General features: G+C 54.1%; 1 protein-coding gene and 2 long non-coding RNA genes across 7 annotated transcripts in view; 2 read left to right on the forward strand and 1 right to left on the reverse strand.

Moving 5' to 3' along the window:
• LOC141570490 (uncharacterized) lies at nucleotides 1–14,068 on the forward strand. Its single transcript, XR_012494482.2, has 2 exons — nucleotides 1–783; nucleotides 13,786–14,068. It is a non-coding gene; the product is annotated as an uncharacterized LOC141570490 (long non-coding RNA).
• On the reverse strand, nucleotides 14,065–17,962 carry LOC141570489 (uncharacterized). Its single transcript, XR_016020957.1, has 2 exons — nucleotides 17,823–17,962; nucleotides 14,065–17,559 (listed from the first exon to the last, which is right to left on the reverse strand). It is a non-coding gene; the product is annotated as an uncharacterized LOC141570489 (long non-coding RNA).
• The window catches only part of CEP170B (centrosomal protein 170B), a 26,926-nt gene continuing 25,987 nt past the window's right edge, over nucleotides 17,895–18,833 (forward strand). For 4 of the 5 annotated variants that reach the window (XM_088797567.1, XM_088797569.1, XM_088797570.1 and 1 more), the window contains exon 1: nucleotides 18,541–18,699. The gene's annotated coding sequence lies outside the window, so the exon portion shown is untranslated. Of the gene's footprint in view, nucleotides 18,033–18,540; nucleotides 18,700–18,833 lie in introns of those variants that run through there. The other variant, XM_088797568.1, reaches the window with a different exon arrangement.

Here is an 18,833-nt window from a genome sequence, read left to right on the forward strand (position 1 = left end):
ATCTCACTGGCCAGACGCATGTCACGCCCACGGCTGTGGCAGCACCGCTAGGGGCGTGGGCACTAAGCGTGGGGGAGGGGAGGGGAACTATAAAAGAACAGAGTTAGGGCTGTGGTGGACATCTATCTCTGTGGCTGCCCAGCAGTTCTGAATGTCCTTTCTGCCTTTTCATAGTTCCCACATCATGAATCCTCTTTCCCACTTTTTTTTTCCTCCTTCAAGCCGTTGTGTCTCAGTCTAGTTGTGTAGGACACAGCTCCCTGGCCCATGCTGGTGTTATGAGCCTTGCGCTCCACTCTGCTGAGACAGTCGGTTGCCAGTCATGTCAGGTGCCAGTCGGTGGTCGCTGCTCACAGCAGCCCAGCTCCAAGGAGAGCGGTTGTTCACAGTCTTAGCTGTAGAGGGTGCAGCTCACTGGCCCATGTGGGACTCAAACCTGCGGCCTCCCAGGTGTTAGGGTGTTAGGAGCAACCAACCACCTGAGCTGGGGCCTGCCTGCCCCTCATTTTCCCACTTAGAATTCAGAAGGATGACATTGGTCTGTCTGCCCTCGCCAGTAGGGCAGGCATCCGACTTCTGGTGTGAAGGGGCTGATATACCAGGACATCTGCCGGGCAGCTGGATCTGCTCCCAGCAAAGGCAGCATACTTCTGGGCTGGAATGGTGTCAACTTCCTGCTGCTGCAGAGACAGTGGTTCCGGGCTTGGTGGGGACAGTAGATCCCTCATCCAGACCTGTCTGATTGGGGGTCTGCGCACTGTTCCCAGAAGCTTAGCCTGCTCGGTGAGTCGTCTTATAACTTCTTATAAATCCCTATCTGCTTAAACAAGCTTGAGTGGATTCTGTTGTCTGCAATTGTTATGGGCTGGATTGTGTATCCCAAACACAGTGTTGAAATCCTAAGCCCTGCTACCTATGAATGCGACCTTATTTGGAAATAGGGTCTTTACATATGTCATCAAGTTAGGATGAGGTTATTAGGGTGGGCCTTATCCCTGTACAACTGGTGTCCTCATAAGAAGAGGGGAATTTGGACACACACACACACACACACACGGGAGGACGCCATGTGACAACAGAGGCAGAGGCTGAAGTGCTGCAGCCACAAGCCAAGGAATGTAGCACCTGCACCCACCACCAGCAGCTGGAGGAGGCAGCAAGATTGGAGCCTTTGTGGTACCTCAAATACATCTTAAGAAAGTATGTTCAGGCTTCTTTTATGTCAAGGGAAGGGGACATGGGAGGGGCAAGAGGTGATTGACCACCGCAGACATTGGAGTGCCAGCAAGGGTCCAAGGAAGATTGTGAAACTTCCTTGTTCTTAGTCTGTTGACTCTAGTTGATGTGAGTCTGGTCATGAGGTTCCTGCATATCTTTGATAAACAATCACGATTTTTGTACCTACTTCTCTGTCTCATTGGGAGAGGCACTTTTTGGTAAGGGCTCCTTCTGTAAAAGAAGCCAGGAGCAGAATCCCTCTAAGGACTGGCATGTCTGTGTGCAAGACTAAGCAGGAGCCATTAGCCTGGAGGCCATGGGCACAAAGCAAGCCTGTACCAGAGGGAATCGGAGAGGCCAAGCATTTCACTCTGTTGCACAAGTGGCCGTGCTTGAACCTGGATGTGTGCCCACCAGCATCGTGTCCCACCCAGGCCAGACCTGTGGACGGGGCCTGAACAAGCAGGGGAAGCACGCTCGTGCTGTTTGGGCAGGAATTCTGGGGTTTCAGGTTCCCGGAGCATGGTGGAGAAGGAAGGGAGGTCGCCTGTGAGGGGCATATTCCCCGGGTGGGAGGAGGGCCAGGGCAGGGGACGCTAATGGATGGGCCCTGGGACAGTGCCCATACTCGGGCTGAGGGCCACACTGTCCACCGCTCTCCATACCTCAGAAGTGGGTCACTGCTTCTGTGTTAGTTCTCTAGGGCTGTTGTAACAAAGTGACATAAATTGGGTGGAAATTTATTCTCTGGAAGTTCTAGAGGCCCGAAGCTCAAGGTCAGGTGTCAGTAGGGCTGACCCTTACTTTAATCACATCTGCAAAATCCCATGTATTGTGTGAGGTCCTGTATACACAGCTTCCAGGGTTCCAAGGATTAGGACATGGACCTCTTTGGGGACCATTATTCACAGTCACCATCCCTGTTGTTCAAGTCTTTAATGGGATATTAATTTCAGTTTCCTGAAGGATACACTGTGTCGTTGGGTTACAGTTTTGGAAAGGCTGGAGTGCTGCTTGGCCCTTCCTGCCCATGGCATAGTAAGAAAGATGTTTGGTCTTTGTCCCCAGTTCCGGGCACAGAGCTCCTAAAACAGTGGGAATTTCCTGAGTGTCAGGAGTGTCTTGTTATCCGTAAGGAGCCCTTTTTGATAATACCTGCCTTTATGCTAATGAGGTGACTTAGGGTGGGGTCCCTTGATAGCCTCTGTCTCCAGAAACACCACGTGAGTAGAGGGTTGGACCTCTGGGGCAGGGCTAGGGGCTGGAGATGAAGCTCCATAAAAACCCTGAACAAGATTTGATGAACTTGTTGGTTGGCAAACACATCCATGAGTCAGGAGGGTAATGCACGCCTGTTCCATGGGGACGGGAGCTCCTATGCTTGGGACCCTTCCAGACCTCACCCTGTGGTCCTCTTATCTGGCTGTTCATCAGTGTCCATTGTAAGAAATGGGTGTTTCCCTGAGCTTTGTGAGTTGCTCTAGCAAATTATTGAACCCAAGCAGGGAGCACAGGAACCCCGATCGTCACTGCATAGTCAGAAGCACAGGTGACAGCCTGCATGTGCAGGTGGCGTCTGCGATGGCACCGTCTCAGGGGACTGAGTCCTTGGTCTATGATGTCTGATGCCATCTCATGTAGACAGTTAGGTTAATATGGCACTCAGTCGGTGTTCATCTAGAATTAGGGAGTTGCTTGGTGTGGGAGAGCCAGCCCCTCCCCCCCGCCCCCAGATCTGATGTCAGGAGCGCTGGGACCCGAAATGAAGATGACACCAGTGGCCAAGTCTGTCTAATTTCAGTGCATTCAGGAACTGGGGAGACAATCTAGGACAGGTTCAAGGGACCCCTGGCCCCACTATGAGATGGACCTGGGCCCAACCCTCCACACTGACATGGCGGCACTCAGAGGCCCCAGTGGTGTCCCTTCAGAGCAAGTATGTGATAACCCCCAGAGTCCCTGACCCAATACGCAAATAGAAAAGTGAGTATTTGGGATGCCAGGTGCTGACAGGCCGAGGTGAGGCCTGGCCGGCCTGGCCTGTCCCCTGAGGAAATTTGGGCAGAGGGAGACAGGCATAGCTTGTTGGCGTGTTGGGTGCAGCAAGGCAGCGGTGTGTGGAGCTGAGGGAGGATGGGGAAGGCACACAGGCCGTGCGGCCCCCACGGAGATACTGACTTGTACTCCCAGTGAGTGGGCACCGCTGGAGGGTTTGATGCGCTAAGGGACAGGATCGAGCTTGGATTCTGATCGCATCCCCTGGCTGCTGTGTGGACGCAACAAGGTGAGGAGGAAGGAACGGCTGCAACAGCGCAAGCCAGCAGTGCAGGGGTGCTGGTGGGAGGGCTGGGAGCCCCGGCGTGGGAGGCATCAGGGCCTCGGTTCTTGTGCTCGGGTGGCCCGGACCCTAGGAGGGTGGGTCACGGCTGTCTCTGCCGGCTCTGCAGGGCAAACCGAGCGCTTTTAAGTTCCCAAGAGACGGTTCCCCCCGAGAATGGTTTGGTCCATTTGGGAAGCTGTGAGGGCTGGGACAGCTGCACAGGGGGCGTCCGAAGTCATCCCCAGGCCACACGGTGGCCAGCTCCGCGCTGGTGCTCTGTGGCCACGAGAGCCAGCTTTGAACTGGGTGTCTTCATAGAGAGAGGCCCCTGTCCTAGCCGCTGGGCTCTTTCAGTATCCCCAGGGTGGCCTCGGGGCCACCTGGTCTGGTCCCCGCGACCAGCGCGCCACCTGGCGGTGCCGCGCCGCAATAGCGCCCCTCACGGGGCTCCCCTCTTTCCGCGCGGCGCTGAGACTTCGCGGCGTAAACCCCCGAGGTCCCCGAGGGCGGAACTGAGAGGAGATGCAGCACTTCGAACACTCCTGACGCGGATGGACTCGGTTCCCGTCAGGGGTGGAGGGCGCAGGCCCAGAGGGCAGAGACTGGGGGCGCCCCCTCTGCATCGGTTCTAGGCAAGAGGGCGGGAGAAACCTAAGTGTCTGCGGGGGCGCGGGCATCGGGTGCGATAGAAGAAGGATGGGCGGTGTTCTCGGGGAAGTGGAAGGACGTCGCGGTGGGGGTGACTGCACGTGCTAAGACCCGTCTGCAGCTGGGAAGCTCAGGTCTACAGTGACCCGGGCTCCCGGAGACTAGAGAGGAGAGGGGTGACCGGTGATGAACTCGGGGGTCCTAGGAGAAATGGGAAGCAGGGGTTCAAGCGGCCGCTCGACCTGGTGGGGTTTGCATGCGGGAAGGGGACTTTGTGTACTGAGGGGAGAGCTGGGGGGCTGCTGCCCCGGTCCCGGCGCCCCCGCAGTGGTGAAAGCCCGCGTGGTCGACCCGGCGTGGGAGGAGGGGGCAGTGAGGCAGGGCCCAGTTCCCGGTACCGGGGTACAGGGATGGTTGGGAGGTAACAGGGAGGTGACCTCAGCTCTGGCACCGGCTTGGGGCTGTGGTGGAAACGGGAGCAGAAGAGGCCTGTTGGGGACCAGGTTGTGGGAGCGGCCGGCACACGCCTGTGTTGAAGCCGTGGGGTGGGTGCAGGCAGCGGCCAGTGAGGGACTGGAGGGGCCCAGCGGAGCGCGGGGCGGGGACCTGGAAGGGCAGCCCTGTGTCTGTGGGGCGGGGCGATGACGGGCCAGGGTCGGGTGAGGACTCAGCAGGGGCCTCTGCACGGCTGGCGTGGGGGCGGCAGCCCCGGGACAGGAGCCACGGGGCTCCACGTACCCCAGGACTGTGGGGGTTTCGCTGCCTGCGCCTGGCCCGCCCTCTGCCGCTTCTTCCTCTCCTGTGGGCCCTGAGCCCAGGCAGCTCGCGGCCAAGGCCTAGGGAGCCCCAGTGCCAGGGCTCCCCCTTCTGCTGGATTCTCTCCAAAACACTTGCTGCAGCCGCTCCCCAAAGCTGCTCCCTCTGGGGTCTCTGCAGTGGGACGTCCCCCTGCGCCTTCACGTGCCCAAGGCGCTGTGTGCGTGGCCCCAGATGCTGTCGGATCCCCTCGCAGCCCACGCGGGTGGGCGTGGCTCGGCGGCCTTCAGCGCGGGGGCAGGTGACAGCACGGATTACTGTCCCCTTCCTGTGCCCGGCAGCCGCGGGAGGGAAGCCGACTGTGGTCTGGGGTGGCGGAGAGGGTTCCAGGACCCAGGGCCTCGGTGAGTTGGGGCGGGTGGCTGGTTTGAAGGGAGAGGGCAGGCCAGGCAGGGGAGAGAGAGGCGGACACCAAGGCTTCGGTGGACGCCGAGCCGAGGGCAGGTCCTGGGAGCTGGGATGAGGTCCTGACTCACACAGTCTCCCTTCCATCGTTGTACCCGGGCCCCACCCCGTTCATCCCCGCCCGGGCTGCTCCCAGGATAAAGTGCTCATGCGAGCTTTTCTGTTTTGTGTTGTTTCTTAAAAAAGCTTGTTTCATGTGTACGCTAAAAATCATGCTTTGTTTCTTCTTTTAACATGTTTTCATTGAGGAGTAGTGTCCAAATCTTAAGTGTACAGTTAGATAATGTTCACACATGCAGACACCCCGGTAATCACCCGTGTTCACGTGCCCCCAGGGGGCACCCTGGTGCCACTCAGTCAGGGCTGCCCCCAGGCCGCTGCTGCTCTAACCTCCACCCCACTCACCAGCTTTGCCTGTTTTGAATTTCATCTGAATGGCTCACATAGTCCATTCTCGTCTGCATCCAACTTTTTTCACTCAATAATATGTCCATGAGATGCATGGACCTTGGGGCACGGGGCGGCCTCCTTGGGTGATGGAACCCACCCCCATCCCTGGACATGGGGTTCTAGTTTGGGGTTACTGAGAATAAAGCCACTTCCGGTTGTCCTTGTATGTTCTTTTGGTCGATTTAAGTGTGCTGTGGTCCTATTTTCCCTTGATTTTGTATTGAAGTGTAATACATATGTATTAATATAGAATCAAACACACAGATCTTTACTGCAAAGTAGTTGTAGGATGATGTTTATACGCAATGTTTGTAATTCCTCTCTTTTCATTCTCTTTTTAAAAACTTTTAAAATTAAGATATAATTCATATACCATAAAACTTACCCCTTTAAACAAGTGTGTAATGCAGCAGATTTTAGTATATTCACAACCACATCCATCACCACAGTCTAATTCTAGAACATTTCACCACCCCTAAGAGAGGCCCTGTACCCATTAGCAGTCACTCCCCATGCCTCCCTCCCGCCAGCCCCTGGTGACCACTATTCCTTCTGGAATCAAAATATGTGTCTTTTGTGTCTGGCTTCTTTCACTGAGCATGATGATTCCAGCCTCGTGTTGTGGCGTTTCAGTCTTCCTTCCTTTTCGTGGCTGGATAATATTCCACTGTATGGATAGGCCACATTAGGCTTACCCGTTCATCCATTCATGGACATTGGGAGTGGTTCTCTCTTCAACTTTATGAATAGCTGCAAACATTCGGGTACAAGTTTTGTGTGGACGTATGTTTTCATTTCTCTTGGTTGTATATCCAGAAGCAGAATTGCCGGGTCATACCGTAACTCTGTTGAACTTTTTGAGGAACTGCCAGACTGTTTTCCAAATGCCTGCACCATTTTCCATTCCCAGCAGTACTGCACTAGGGTTCCACTGTCCACACCCTCGCCAGCACTGGTTACTGGGGCTCCTTTTGATTTGATCCTAGCCATCCTGTGGGTGTGAAATGACATCTTATTGTAGCTTTAATTTGCATTTCCCTACTGACTAATAATATTGAGTGTCTTATCCTGTGCTTATTGGTCATTTATGCATCTTCTTCAGAGAAATGTCTATTCAAATCCTTTGCCTGTGTTTTAATTAGGTGATTTGTCTTTATTATTATTGTGCTGTAAGAGTTCTTTATGTATCCTGGTTATTAGGCTCTTATCAGATACAAGGTTTCAAATAATTTCTCCCACTTTGTGGATTGTCTTTCCACTTTCTTGATAGTGTCCTTCAAATCACAAAAATTTTTAATTTTTGGAAGTCAAATTTATCTGTTTTTCCTTTTGTTGTTTGTGCTTTGGGTGTCATGTTTAAGAAAACACTGGCAAATCCAAAGTCAGATACTACTTCTGTGTTTTCTTCTTAGAGCTTTGTAGCTCTAGCCCTGACATTTAGGTGTTTGATCCATTTTGAGTTAATTTTTGTACATGGTGTGAGGTTTGGTCCAATGTCATTCTTTTGAGTGTAGCAATCCAATCGTCCCAGCACCATTTGTTGAAAAGACTATTCTTCCCCCCGTTGAATTGTCTTGCCACTCTTGTTGAAATCAATTGCACATAAATGTGAGGGCTGATTTCTGGACGTTTGGTTCTGTTCTGTTTATCCATGTTACATTACGTCAGTAGCATACTGTCTTGATTACTGTAGACTTGCATAAATTTTGAAATTAGGCAGTGCGAGTTCTCCAACTTTGTTCTTCTTTTTAAAGATTGCTTTGGTTAGTTGGGGGCTCTTGCATTTCCATGTGAATTTTAGGAAAAGTTTGTCAATTTCTCCACCAACATATGTTATTTTCCATTCTTTAAATAATGGGTACAAAGGGGTATTTCATGGTAGTTTTGTTCAGCATCTTTTCATGTGCTTAGTGGCCATTTGTATCTTTGGAAAAATGTCTTTTGCCCATTTCTGAATTGGGTTGGTTTTTTTGTTGTTACTGAGTTGCAGGAATTGTTCATATAGTCTGAATATTAATCCCTTCTCAGATACGTGATTTTCAAACATTTTTCCCCATTCTGTGGGTGGCCTTTTCATTCTTTTGACAATGCCCTTTGATTCACCAAGTTTTCTAATTATGAGGAAGTTCAATTTATGTATTTTTTTTCTTTCGTTACCTGTGCTCCTGGTGTCATATTTGAGAAAGCATTGCCTAATCCAAGTCATGAAGATTTTATTCTAAGAGTTTGAAAGTTTTAGTTTGTAAGTTTAAGTCTTTGATCCACTTTTGTATATGATGTCAGGGAAGGGTCCAACTTCATTCTTTTGTGTGTGGGTATCCAGTTTTCCCAGCACCATTTGTAGAAAAGACTGTGCTTTCCCAGTGAATGGTCTTGGCACCTTGGTTAAAAATCATTCGACCATATCCGTGAGGGTTTATTTCTGGGCTCTGTATGCTTTTCCGTGGCTCCACACATGTGTCCTAAGCCAGCACCGCACTGGTTTAATCACCATGGCTTTGCGGTGAGTTTCAAAGTCGGGAAGTGCGAGTCCTCCAACTTCATTGTTTTTCAAGACTGTTTCGGCTGTTTGGGGTCCCTTGCGATTCCGTATGAATTTGGGGATTGATTAGCCTTTCTATTTCTGTGGGAAAAGGCCGTTGGGATTTTTGTAGAGATCGTGTTGGGTCTGTTGGCTGCTTGGGGTAGAACTGACATCTTTACGATGCTGAGTCTTCCTGTCGATGAACAAGGGTGTCCTCCCCTCACTTAGTCCCTCGTCAGTTCCTTTCCACAGTGTTCCGTGGTTGTGAGCTACAAGGCTTTCACTGACTCAGTTAGCTTTACTCCTGAATAGTTCATTCTTTTAGATACTATCATAGAATGAAACTTGCTTAATTTCCTTTTTTCTCCTGAATGATGTTCGATCTTAGTACTAAGCACTACCTAATGTTTAGATATATTTATTTGCTTACTTTCTGTCTCCTTAACTAGAATAAAACTTTCATAAGGGCTGGAGCTTTCATTTGTTGCCAGTCTTGGCTCTTAAAACAGCGTCAGGCACGTGGTCCAGTATGAAACTCTTCCCTGCATCACCGAACGAAGGAGCCGTTTGTCTGTACCACCATTCGCTTTATTTATTGTAGTTTTTTCCTCTCGTGCCACTGTAAAGAATGTTGCACCAGACAACTCTGAACGTATATTTTCTGCAACAGAGGTTTTATTTTTATGGCAGAAATTCTCCATTGGGACTGATGTCCATTTGTATCTTTAATCATATTTGTGGTTGACAGACTGCTTCCCAAGGTGTGGTAATGATTCTCATTTCCACTGTCAGCATCTGAGGGTCCCTGATCCCTTTGCCCAGGCCCACTAGGCACTAGCCTGACTTCAGTGTGTGGCAGTGGACTGTGGAGCCTGTGGCAGGGGTGGGTTCAGTGGCATTTTCCTGATAGCCGGTGAACCCACGTGTTTGTCCACCATTTGTCTCTGCTCTTCTGTGGCTTGCTTACTTCGACTTTGTCCCTCTTTCGCTGGTGTTTAAAAATCTGTTTATTGTCAATTTCCAAGAGCCTTTGGTATATTATAGATATTCATGATTTGTCTGTCGCTTGCTTTACAAATACATATTTTTCCAAGTTTATCATTTTTATATTGAGTTTGTTTATGGTATCTTTTTTCATACAAAACTTAATATTTCTATCAAGTCAAGTGTATCTACCGTTCTTTTATAGTTTAGGGTCCAGCTTGAGTTAAGGCGCTCTTCTCCACCCTAGATAACATCTGTGCTGACCTAGTGTTTTCCAATTATTTTGACTTCCACAGCTCACCATTTAATCGATCTGGTCTTAACATTGACGGGCCGTGTAAGTCTATCCTCGCTGTGCTGCACCGCTCAGCAGTCACCCGCCCTTCCGCACTGAAGTTGCCCTCCTCGTCTGTCATGAATGAGGTTCTCCTGCACAGTGGTGACTATTTCTAGAACTTCGAGTCCGGCCGATGGATCTCTGCCTCTCCCTACATTGGTGGCTTGTTTCCTGGGTTGCAGTAGCTTCAGAGGTTGGCCTGGCCCCTCGGGAGGCACGTCCTTACTCTTTTCTGTTCTCTCCTTGAGCATTTATTCCTCCACGTAAGTTTTCGGATCATTTTAACCACTGGACAGGTCTCCTGGGGTTCTAACTGGCATTGCTTTTCTTCCTTCAAAACCTATTTCCTGCCGTTCTGTACGATTCCATAGCTTCCCTCGTAGGTCCTGCGCCTGCCGTACCTTCTTCAGTTTCTTGTGTTTCTTTGTCACTGATTTCTAGATTTTCCGTCCTGGAAGCTCATTATTGGAACAGAAGAAAGAAGATGGTGGTCCCACACCTTTCTCCTGTTGCCAGCTCACCACGTTTTGTTAACAGCCGTTGTTTCTACTGGAATCCCTTAGGTTGTCCAGTATCCAAGCATATCCTCAGAGAATGCCTTCGTGGTCCTTCTTTTCCATGTGTATGCTAGTTGTGTCACTGTGGTCTGTGTCATAAATGGGCTGGCTGTCCTCTCTTTTTGCACCGGCTGTTGTCAGCGGGGTTGGGGTCGGGCAGTACGGAATAGAGTCAACCTCAGAGCTGTCTGTTTCAGAGGCCAGCAGTGCTCTGCACCTCCCGGACAACCCCAGTGCCTGTGTTCGCCACCCGGGCTGGGTCCCTGCAGGACAGACCCTGCTCCCAGCCCTACCGTCCGTCCCAACAGCTCACCAGGGGAGATTTTGATGACCAGTCCCTGCCTGCCTGGAGCCAGGGGTCCCATGGGGCAGCCCAGGCCCCTCAGCAGAGGGCTCCCCTCCAGTGAGGGGAGAGTGGTGGCCTGGTGCTTAAAGACAGGTGATGGTGAGGCTGGAGGTAAGGGGTGGGGTCAGGTGGGTCCCTACCAGGCTCAGGTATGTACCTTGACCTTGAAGGCCAAAGAGAGCTGGTTTGTGTTTTGGGGTTTCCACTCTCTGCCAGGCAGACATAGGAGCCAGACCACAGGTCTGGGAAAAGGGATGAAGGAGGCCAGGCCTCCCCGCCATCTGCTTGCTTAGGATCCCAGGATCTGGGGGAGTAAGCTGCCGTCCTACCACATGGTCCCAAGGCAGGTGGGGAGCCCTGCCCTCAGGTAAGGGGAGCCATGGCCCCTCATTCCCCACCCCAGCATGCCCTCCCCCCGGAGCTCCCCGCCCCCACAGGTCAGGCCTGCCCAGAGCCTGGCCTGCAGCCTGCAGTGGCCAGCTCTCAGCCTGCCCTCCCCAGAGTCTGGAGACCCAGGTGCTGGGGACCCTCCACGGCTATAGGGTGCCCCGGAAGCACACCTGAGACAGGACTGGGGTGTGCACTGAGAAGGGTGGGGCGTGAGATGGGGATGGGAAGGCAGCCATGGTGGCAGCCGCAGCCCCAAATGCTGGGGAAGAGCCAGGAGCAGCGTCCCCAGGAGCAGGGGTGCAGGCATGGATTCGCAGCACCCCCAGCACTGTGCTGACGGCTGCTGTGCGAGGGTCAGCTGAGGCTCATCAGCTATGACACTTACCCACCCAGCCCTTCATTTCCATCTGCTTGTTTTTTCACAGATTCCAGGCCTCTGGTAAAATTCTCCATCTTGTCATTGTTCCTGGAATGTTTTAATCATAATTATTTAAAAATCCATGTCTAATAGCCCCAATACCTGGGTCCTCTGTGTCTGCTGCTTTTTCTCTAGTTTTTTGTTTGCTTTTGTTCCTGTCTCCTGGCATGCCTGGTAATTTCTGAGTGAATGTTGGACGTTTGTGCATGAAAACCTGCGTAGGGTGGGGACGGGTTTGTCTTCGTTTGCTGGGTGTCACATTCCGGGGCCTCCCCTGAAGGCCTGGGTGTCTCCCAGATGGCTTCCCCTGGATGCCAGACCTCCAGCTTCTCCCCACAACGTCACCAGACCCCTCAGCATCGGCCCTTTAGGCTGTTAGCTGCCACCCTCTGCTTGGCTTCTTAACCTTCACCCCAAACAGCTTAGAAACGGGCAGATACCTGGAGGGGAAAAGAGACACAGAGGGTGGGTGGTAGCCCTCAACACCGACACTTGTCTCCCGGGGCCTGTGAGAATGCGGAAAGCTCCGAGCTGCATGTCCCACCTGGCCCCTAAGCCCAGCACCATCCACAAATTAGCAGGTGTCCCCATGAGGAAAGCAGCTGAAAATGCCGGGCTCATGTCAGTGTGACCCTCTGTCAGGGTGCTGACCCCTGGAGTCCTGGCTGCCTCGGTTGCTCGCAGATACCTTCAAACAGCTGTTTTTAAGTCTACATTTTAGAGTTGCTTTTGCTGCAAGGTTTTGTCTGATATTTGCTTTTGTCACATCCAGGAGCAGGAGTTTTTGCTTTGTGTTGAGAGTTTACTGCTTGGTACATGGAGTTTCATAATTATGATTGAAAATTAAATGGTTTAATAAATATAACCGGTGCTATAGGTTTGCTTGGTAGACATTAAAAATAATCTACTGGATGAGTTAATTGGTGTAAGAAATTATTAAAATTATATGTGTGTCTTTGCATGCTTTAAATTTTATAACAGAATAGTGAGAGACATCAGGTTGCATTTCTTTCAGTAAGAACCCTATTAAGAGAGAAAACGTATCAAGATACAGTATTTATTTTTTTCTTGTGTTCCTAAAATTGGAGCTGAGAGAGCCAGAACCTTAATTAAGCTTGTCCGGTTCCCTTGGTGTCCGGGCGAGAGTCTTACCACTCCAGAGTCCCCTTCCAGAATAGTCTGAACCCCCAGGGAAACAGCATGCTAGCTGCACATCTGTCTTGTCCTGACACCTGGCAATGGGTTTGCCGGGCCCTGCCTGCCTCCAGCGGCTGCCGTCCTTGCCTTTACGTGGGAGAATCCTGGTTTCTGCCTTGTTTGATTTGGGCCCTGTGAGACCATAAGGCCTTGCTGTGTTTTGTTTAACATGGTACTTCCCTATTCGAGCCACAGAACCAGGAGAAACAAGTCTGGGCAGCGTATGTGTTTGGTGTGCCGTGAACACCGAAGTGCCCCGTGACATGTGGGAACTGTAAGGTGAGATCCCTGACTTGGAGCAGCCGGCAGGCACGGCTGGCGGTGCCCCCGGATGGGACAGAGCAGACGCCAGGACTCGAAGGCAGTTTGTGCATCATAATGTATATAAATGCTGTTGAAACACTTTAAAAACTGTTGGCTTTTATTAAAATTTTCAAATGTACAAAGAGCACATGTGCATGAGTTAAACTACACACAGAGAACTAAGGTAGAGTGTTGAAAACCGTAAAATAAATCTGAGACGTGAATCAAAATAAAAAGGCACTTGGCTGAATAAAAGTGCTATTTCGACATATCAAGACGTCTTGGATTGGGGCTGGAGAGACCCTTCTGTCACGAGCTCGTGCTCACGGACGATAGAAAGGGCAGCACATCATCCCAGCGGCCTGTGTGTGGGTGGGACAATGAATCTGTGCTTGATCAGCCATCCAACAAAGCCACCTGTGGTGTCACTGCTTCAGCATCCAATGGGGAGACCCCGTCTCCAGCCATTGTCTTCCTATAACGAACCTCACATTTAACCAGAGCTGTGCCCACAGGTCTAGGGGTGGCTTTGCACCGCCCTGTTCTGATGCATGAGGAGAATCCAAGTGACCGGCAGGGAGGCAACCAGGCTGTACAGGTGCCACCCTCTCTCGAGTGTCCTGACTTGTCAGGGGCACTTTCTTCTGTCCCCTCCTGAGCTAACCCTCGGGGACCAGTCCGGGTAGAGATGGTGGAGCAACACCTGGGGAGAAGGGCTTTGAGAAGGTCACTTGCTAGTAGGACGGCAGTGGTCACCCGTCACCAGTGCTACCACCCACCAGTGGCAGTTTGCACACAGAGAATACAAGGGTGAACGCCAGTAAGTCTTCTTGATTGACGTTGTTGTGTCTTTCTTTGTTGCCCCTTCATAGGATGTGCTCCTGGCCGAGAGCTGTGAGGGCTGATGGCATGGACGTCGCAAGCAGACCCTCTAGAGCTTGGCCCCAGCCAGTGTCCTCCAGGTCTTCCAGCTCATGGGCCACCGTGGGGGACGGCTGACGGAGCTGTTTCCCAACGTCATCCCGAAGAGAAGACACCTCACTGGGGGTCCCCAGGCGGTCCCCAGGAACAAAGGCTCAGTGCTCAGTGGGCACGGCTGAGGGGGGTAGGGCTAACACATTTTTATCTAAAAAATACATATATCACTGAAGTTGATTTTTCTTTCGTACAAACGTTTATTACCAATATTCCAAGACACAGTGTGGAGGTAGCTGACATGAACACACTAGTGACACTGATGCTGCCACAGAGCTGCGACCAACAGAACATTCAACACGAAGCAGCTTACGTGACAGTGAGGGCTGTTTGCTTGTTTGACTTCATAAGAGTAAGGTGTTCACTGGTGCAGGTCGAGTCCGCAATGGCAGGGTCTGGACTGGCCTCTCAGCTCTGCTCCTGGTCTCCTCTCGGTCACATGATGGCTGCCGTAGCACCACGCATCACGTCCTCACCCAGCAAAGGCAGCGAGTGGAGGGCGGTTTCTGACCTCCACTCCTCCCTTAAATGGGAGGAATGGCATCTCCAGAAGCACCTCTCCCACCCACCACCCACAGCAGACTTCCCCTCACATCTCCTTCCAAAAACTGGGTCCGCACACCCTCTCCAAGGTCAAGAGCTCTCCACCAATGGCTGAAGGAACCTGGTTCTAGTGGAAGGGTCAGAGGGAGAGGCGTTGGGGAAGGTGGCCCTCGGTGCTTGTGTGGTGGAGAGCTGAGGCACAAGTGGCCAGAACATTCCATGTTCTCTGAGGAAGGACCACAGGGGCTAGAGGAGGTGGCCCCAAAGTCCTTCACCGCCTTGTCCATCACGGGAGCTGCAGGGTCATGGGTAGGGGAGGACGGCAATCACAAGCCTGGACCCCGAGCAGAGGCGCTCTGCATTCTAGCCTGAGGGGCTTCCCGACTGGTGCTCTTCGTCACCACCGTCCCACAGCACAGGGCGGTCCTGCCAGCCACAGCCAGGAGCAGTGCAGGCATGGGGGTGGCACTGCGGACATGAATGCGGGGGAGGGGCAATGGGGGCATGAGTGTGGAAAGGGTGTGGTCATTGCCCTCCCTACCTCGTATTCCCCGTGTAGGGAGGGCTCTGCAACACCGTACCCTTCAGGAGGGATGGGGGACACAGCCTCACAGCCCACATTCCGCACCAAGAGCCCAGGCCCCCTCCTGCCTCTCCCCCGAAGAACACAGCCAATTTTGTAATCATTAATACAGCTTCTGGTTTAACCAACTCAGGCAGAACCAAGGGCAAACAGGAAACAAGGTCCAGTGGCCATGTGCAGAGGCCACCACGGTGACTGACTGTGTAGAGGGGCGTGGGGGGCTGTGGGCTCGCTTAGTGGCAAGATGGTTCTGTGCCAGCCCAGGGAGCTGTTGTGCCATGTCCAGCTCCCGTCGCTGGTGCCTTTGGATGGACATGCTTTCTGGCTGCTTCTAGCTTCACTGTTAGGAGCAAAGCGGTGATGAAAAGCACACGTATGCAGAGTGCATACACGCGAACGTTCCCACAGGACGGAACCCGGGAGGTGGAAGGCTGGCCGGACGAGTGCCTTTGGAAAGCTGACGGGCACCGTCTCCTCACCCAGAACCTCAGACTTACTCCGGCAAGTAACGGGGTGACTGTCTTCCCCATCCTCCCATCCCTTTTCAAAACTTCCAATGTTTGCCAGTCTTGTAGGTGGGCACTCTGATCTCAGGGGGCACGCACCCGCATTTCTCTGATTACAGGTGCATCTGTGTCCATGTTTCTTATCCATCCATCCATCCCTCCATCCCGCCAGCACTGGACACTGCGCTGCTGCCACCTTGTGGCTGTTGTGAGTGAGTCGGCTATGAACACGGGGGCAGAAATACCTGTTCGTCCTTGCTTTCAATGGGAGGGGGGGGAATTCCACCCTACAGTGAGATTGCTGGGCCATAAAACATCGTTCTGTTTTTAAGTTTTTGAGGACGCTCCATACTCTTAGTGGCTGTACCATTTACATTGCCACCAGCTGCGCATGAGGTTCCAATTTTTCCACATCCTTGTCAACACTAGCATTTTCCATTTTTTCTCCCCCCCGCCCCCCGTTCTGTCTCCACCCGCCCCAACTCTGTTTCAAGCCATTGTTTCTCAGTCTAGTTGTGTAGGACACAGCTCCCTGGCCCATCATGCTGGTGTTATGAGCCTTGCGGACCCCCCCCCCAGGCAGTCTGTCGCCAGTCGTCCGCCGGCCACTCACACTGGCCACCAGCTGCTCATGGCGGCACACCAGAGCCCGCAGCAGCTCAGGGCAGCCCAGCTCCAGGGAGAGCTGTTGTTCACAATCTAGCTGTAGAGAGCGCAGCTCACTGGCCCATGTGGGAATCGAACTGGTGACCTCGGCGTTAGGAGCAGGGCGCTCCAACCACCTGAACCACTGGGCCAGCTCTCCATTTTTTCTTGATGGCAGCCATTCCAGTGGGTGTGAAGTGGTCTCAATGTAGTTTTGGTTTGCATCTCCCTGATGGCTAAGGATGGTGAGCATCATTCCATGTCCTTGTTGGCCATCTGTGTATCTTCTTTGGAGACCTGTCCATTCAAGTCCTTTCAGCCTATTCATTCCTGCACTTTTATTTTCCTCATGGACTTTACAAATGGATTGCATAGTTATAAAGACAAACTGTAGATTCTTTATTGGATTGCAGTCAATGTATAGATCAGTTTTGGGGGACTGTGGCCTCACCCCTTTCCGACTCCCCTGCAGGCTCCTGGCTCTACCTCCTTCTTTTTAACCCCCTCCCTATGGCTCCAAGTGCCACCCACACCTGATGACGCCTAAAACTGCCCCCCCCCCAGCTCTGTGCTGAACTCCCAAATGCTACTGGCCAGCTCACCTGAGTGTCTTCAGGTCTCCCCATTCCCGTGTCAAACTCTCAACTGACCCCTGCACACCTGCTCTCCTGGCCTGCTCACCTGTTTCCCATTGACAGCACGGGGTCCAGGTGACCACTGGCCATCTTCCTTGCCTCCTCCCTTCCCAAATGGTGGAGGAAGTCTGGGTCCTGGAAGGTGAAAGATGCTGAGAGAGAGAAAGACTTTTTTAAGGGCCATTCACCAAGGGGCTGGAGAAGCCAGCAGGTGCTGAATCAGGCCCTGAGAAGGTGGGGCCTGGGGCCTCAGGGAGAACAGGTCTGCGCCCAGCAGGGAGGGAGCTGGGGAAATTCCCCAACCTCTGGGCTGGAGGCCAACTTACCCGGGGGGCCAGTGGGAGTGGGGGGTGGGGCACGGGGCCACTGATGCCGTCCCCAAGGTGTGGGGGCCAAACCAAGAATACTGAGCCCAACTTCCTCCCTCCCACAGGGCCCCTCTTCCAGCCCAGGGCCTCTGGTTGGACATCTGACCATCCCTCTTCCCCCAAGACCAGTTCTCCCATCCACACGTTCCGGCCCCGGGAGCTCTCTACAGCCCTCATCTGAGCAGACCTCAGCTGGCACCAAACCCTCCTTCGGCGCCATACAGTCCTTGGAATGAAGTCCAAACTCTTTGATCACCTGGCTGTGGGGCCCTCCCCCTCCCCCGCAGCTGAACCGCTCGGGTCCCGTTGCAGTCGGTGTTCCCACCACCGCTCCTGCCCTGGAGGCTGCACAGGAGGCCCGCCCACTTCATGCAGTCTGCTAGGCTTCCCACTGCAGGTGGGTTTCCACTCTCCAGGTGCTCCCAAACCCAGGTCAGGACCAGGCACCAGGGCTCTGCGGTGAACCGCTGACTACGCCGGCGGATTGCGGAGGGCGGCCGGGGGCGGCAGCAGGCCCGGGTACAGGGCAGGGCAGGCACTCCGCGGCTCCAGCCGCCCAGATTTCCTGGCACAGCGCCCTCCTCAACCCACTTCTCCGGACTTCGCATTACTTTCGCAGCTCACCTTCACGTCTGAGCTCAGGCCTTTCCCCACCTGCAGGGCAATCCCTCCGCCGCGACGTCTCCCACGCCGCACCCGCCACTAGCGTTAATCTTCCTCCAAGCTCCTGCGACACCGACACCTCTATCATAGCGCCCAGCATAGGGCCAGAGCTCCGAGAACTCACCGCAGGAACGCTGAGCACCCCCCGGCCCCTACACCCACCCCGCTCCTCGGCAGGGTCCGGCCCACATCCGCGCACAGGTAGGACGGTCGATGCCCACGACCCCCGCGCCCAAGCCCAGCCTAAAACTCTTGGAGAGAGAGCGCCGGGGGGCGGTGCGGGACGCAGGAGTAAGGGTCCGGGCGGGGCGGGAGTGTGGGGTCACCACACCTTCTTCCCCTCATTTGGGCGGGCGGAGCCAAAGGTTAGGTGCTGGAGGCGCGGCTCGAGCCTCGGGCTCCCGGGGCTCGGTTGAGCGTTAACCCGCGGGCCCAGGGCCAGGACGCGGGCCTGCTGGGGCACCGAGTCCGACCCGGCTCGCAGGGACGGGGCCCCGCCCAGAGGGAGGGAGCCGGGTTGGGGAGGGTCTGTGAGAGGGAGGGCAGGTGGGGGAGATGGGCTGGGCCGGGCGGCGTGAAGGGTGGGCACCGGAGCCCGGGACCGTGCTCACCTGCGGCCCGGGCCCGCCCTAACCTGAATTTCCGGAGGCGGGGCGGGGCGGGGGAGGAGCGGAGGGCGGGCCCGGACCGAGCGGGGGCGGGGCGGGGCGGGAGCCCGCAGACGTCAAGGACCCGCCGCGCGAGGCCGCGGTCGCCGCTCTGCCCCGGGCTCGGCCGGGGCTCAGCGCGCGTGCGGGCCGCGCCGGGCAGGTCCTAGGCGGCGGCCCGGCCCAGCGCTCGCCGGCCGGGCGGGAGGGCCGAGCCGCAGGTAAGACGCGCCGCCGGCGCCTGCGGCTGCCGGGGCCTCCTTAGCCCGCACCTGCGCTCCCGCAGGGCCGCGCGGGGAGGGGGCAGGGGCAGGGGCAGGGGAGTAGGGTCTCCGGCGGGCGGGACAAAGGCGCG

This window comes from Rhinolophus sinicus, chromosome 3, assembly GCF_057876585.1.
Source record: "Rhinolophus sinicus isolate RSI-liver-muscle chromosome 3, RSI-T2T, whole genome shotgun sequence".
Classification (NCBI taxonomy): Eukaryota; Metazoa; Chordata; class Mammalia; order Chiroptera; family Rhinolophidae; genus Rhinolophus; species Rhinolophus sinicus.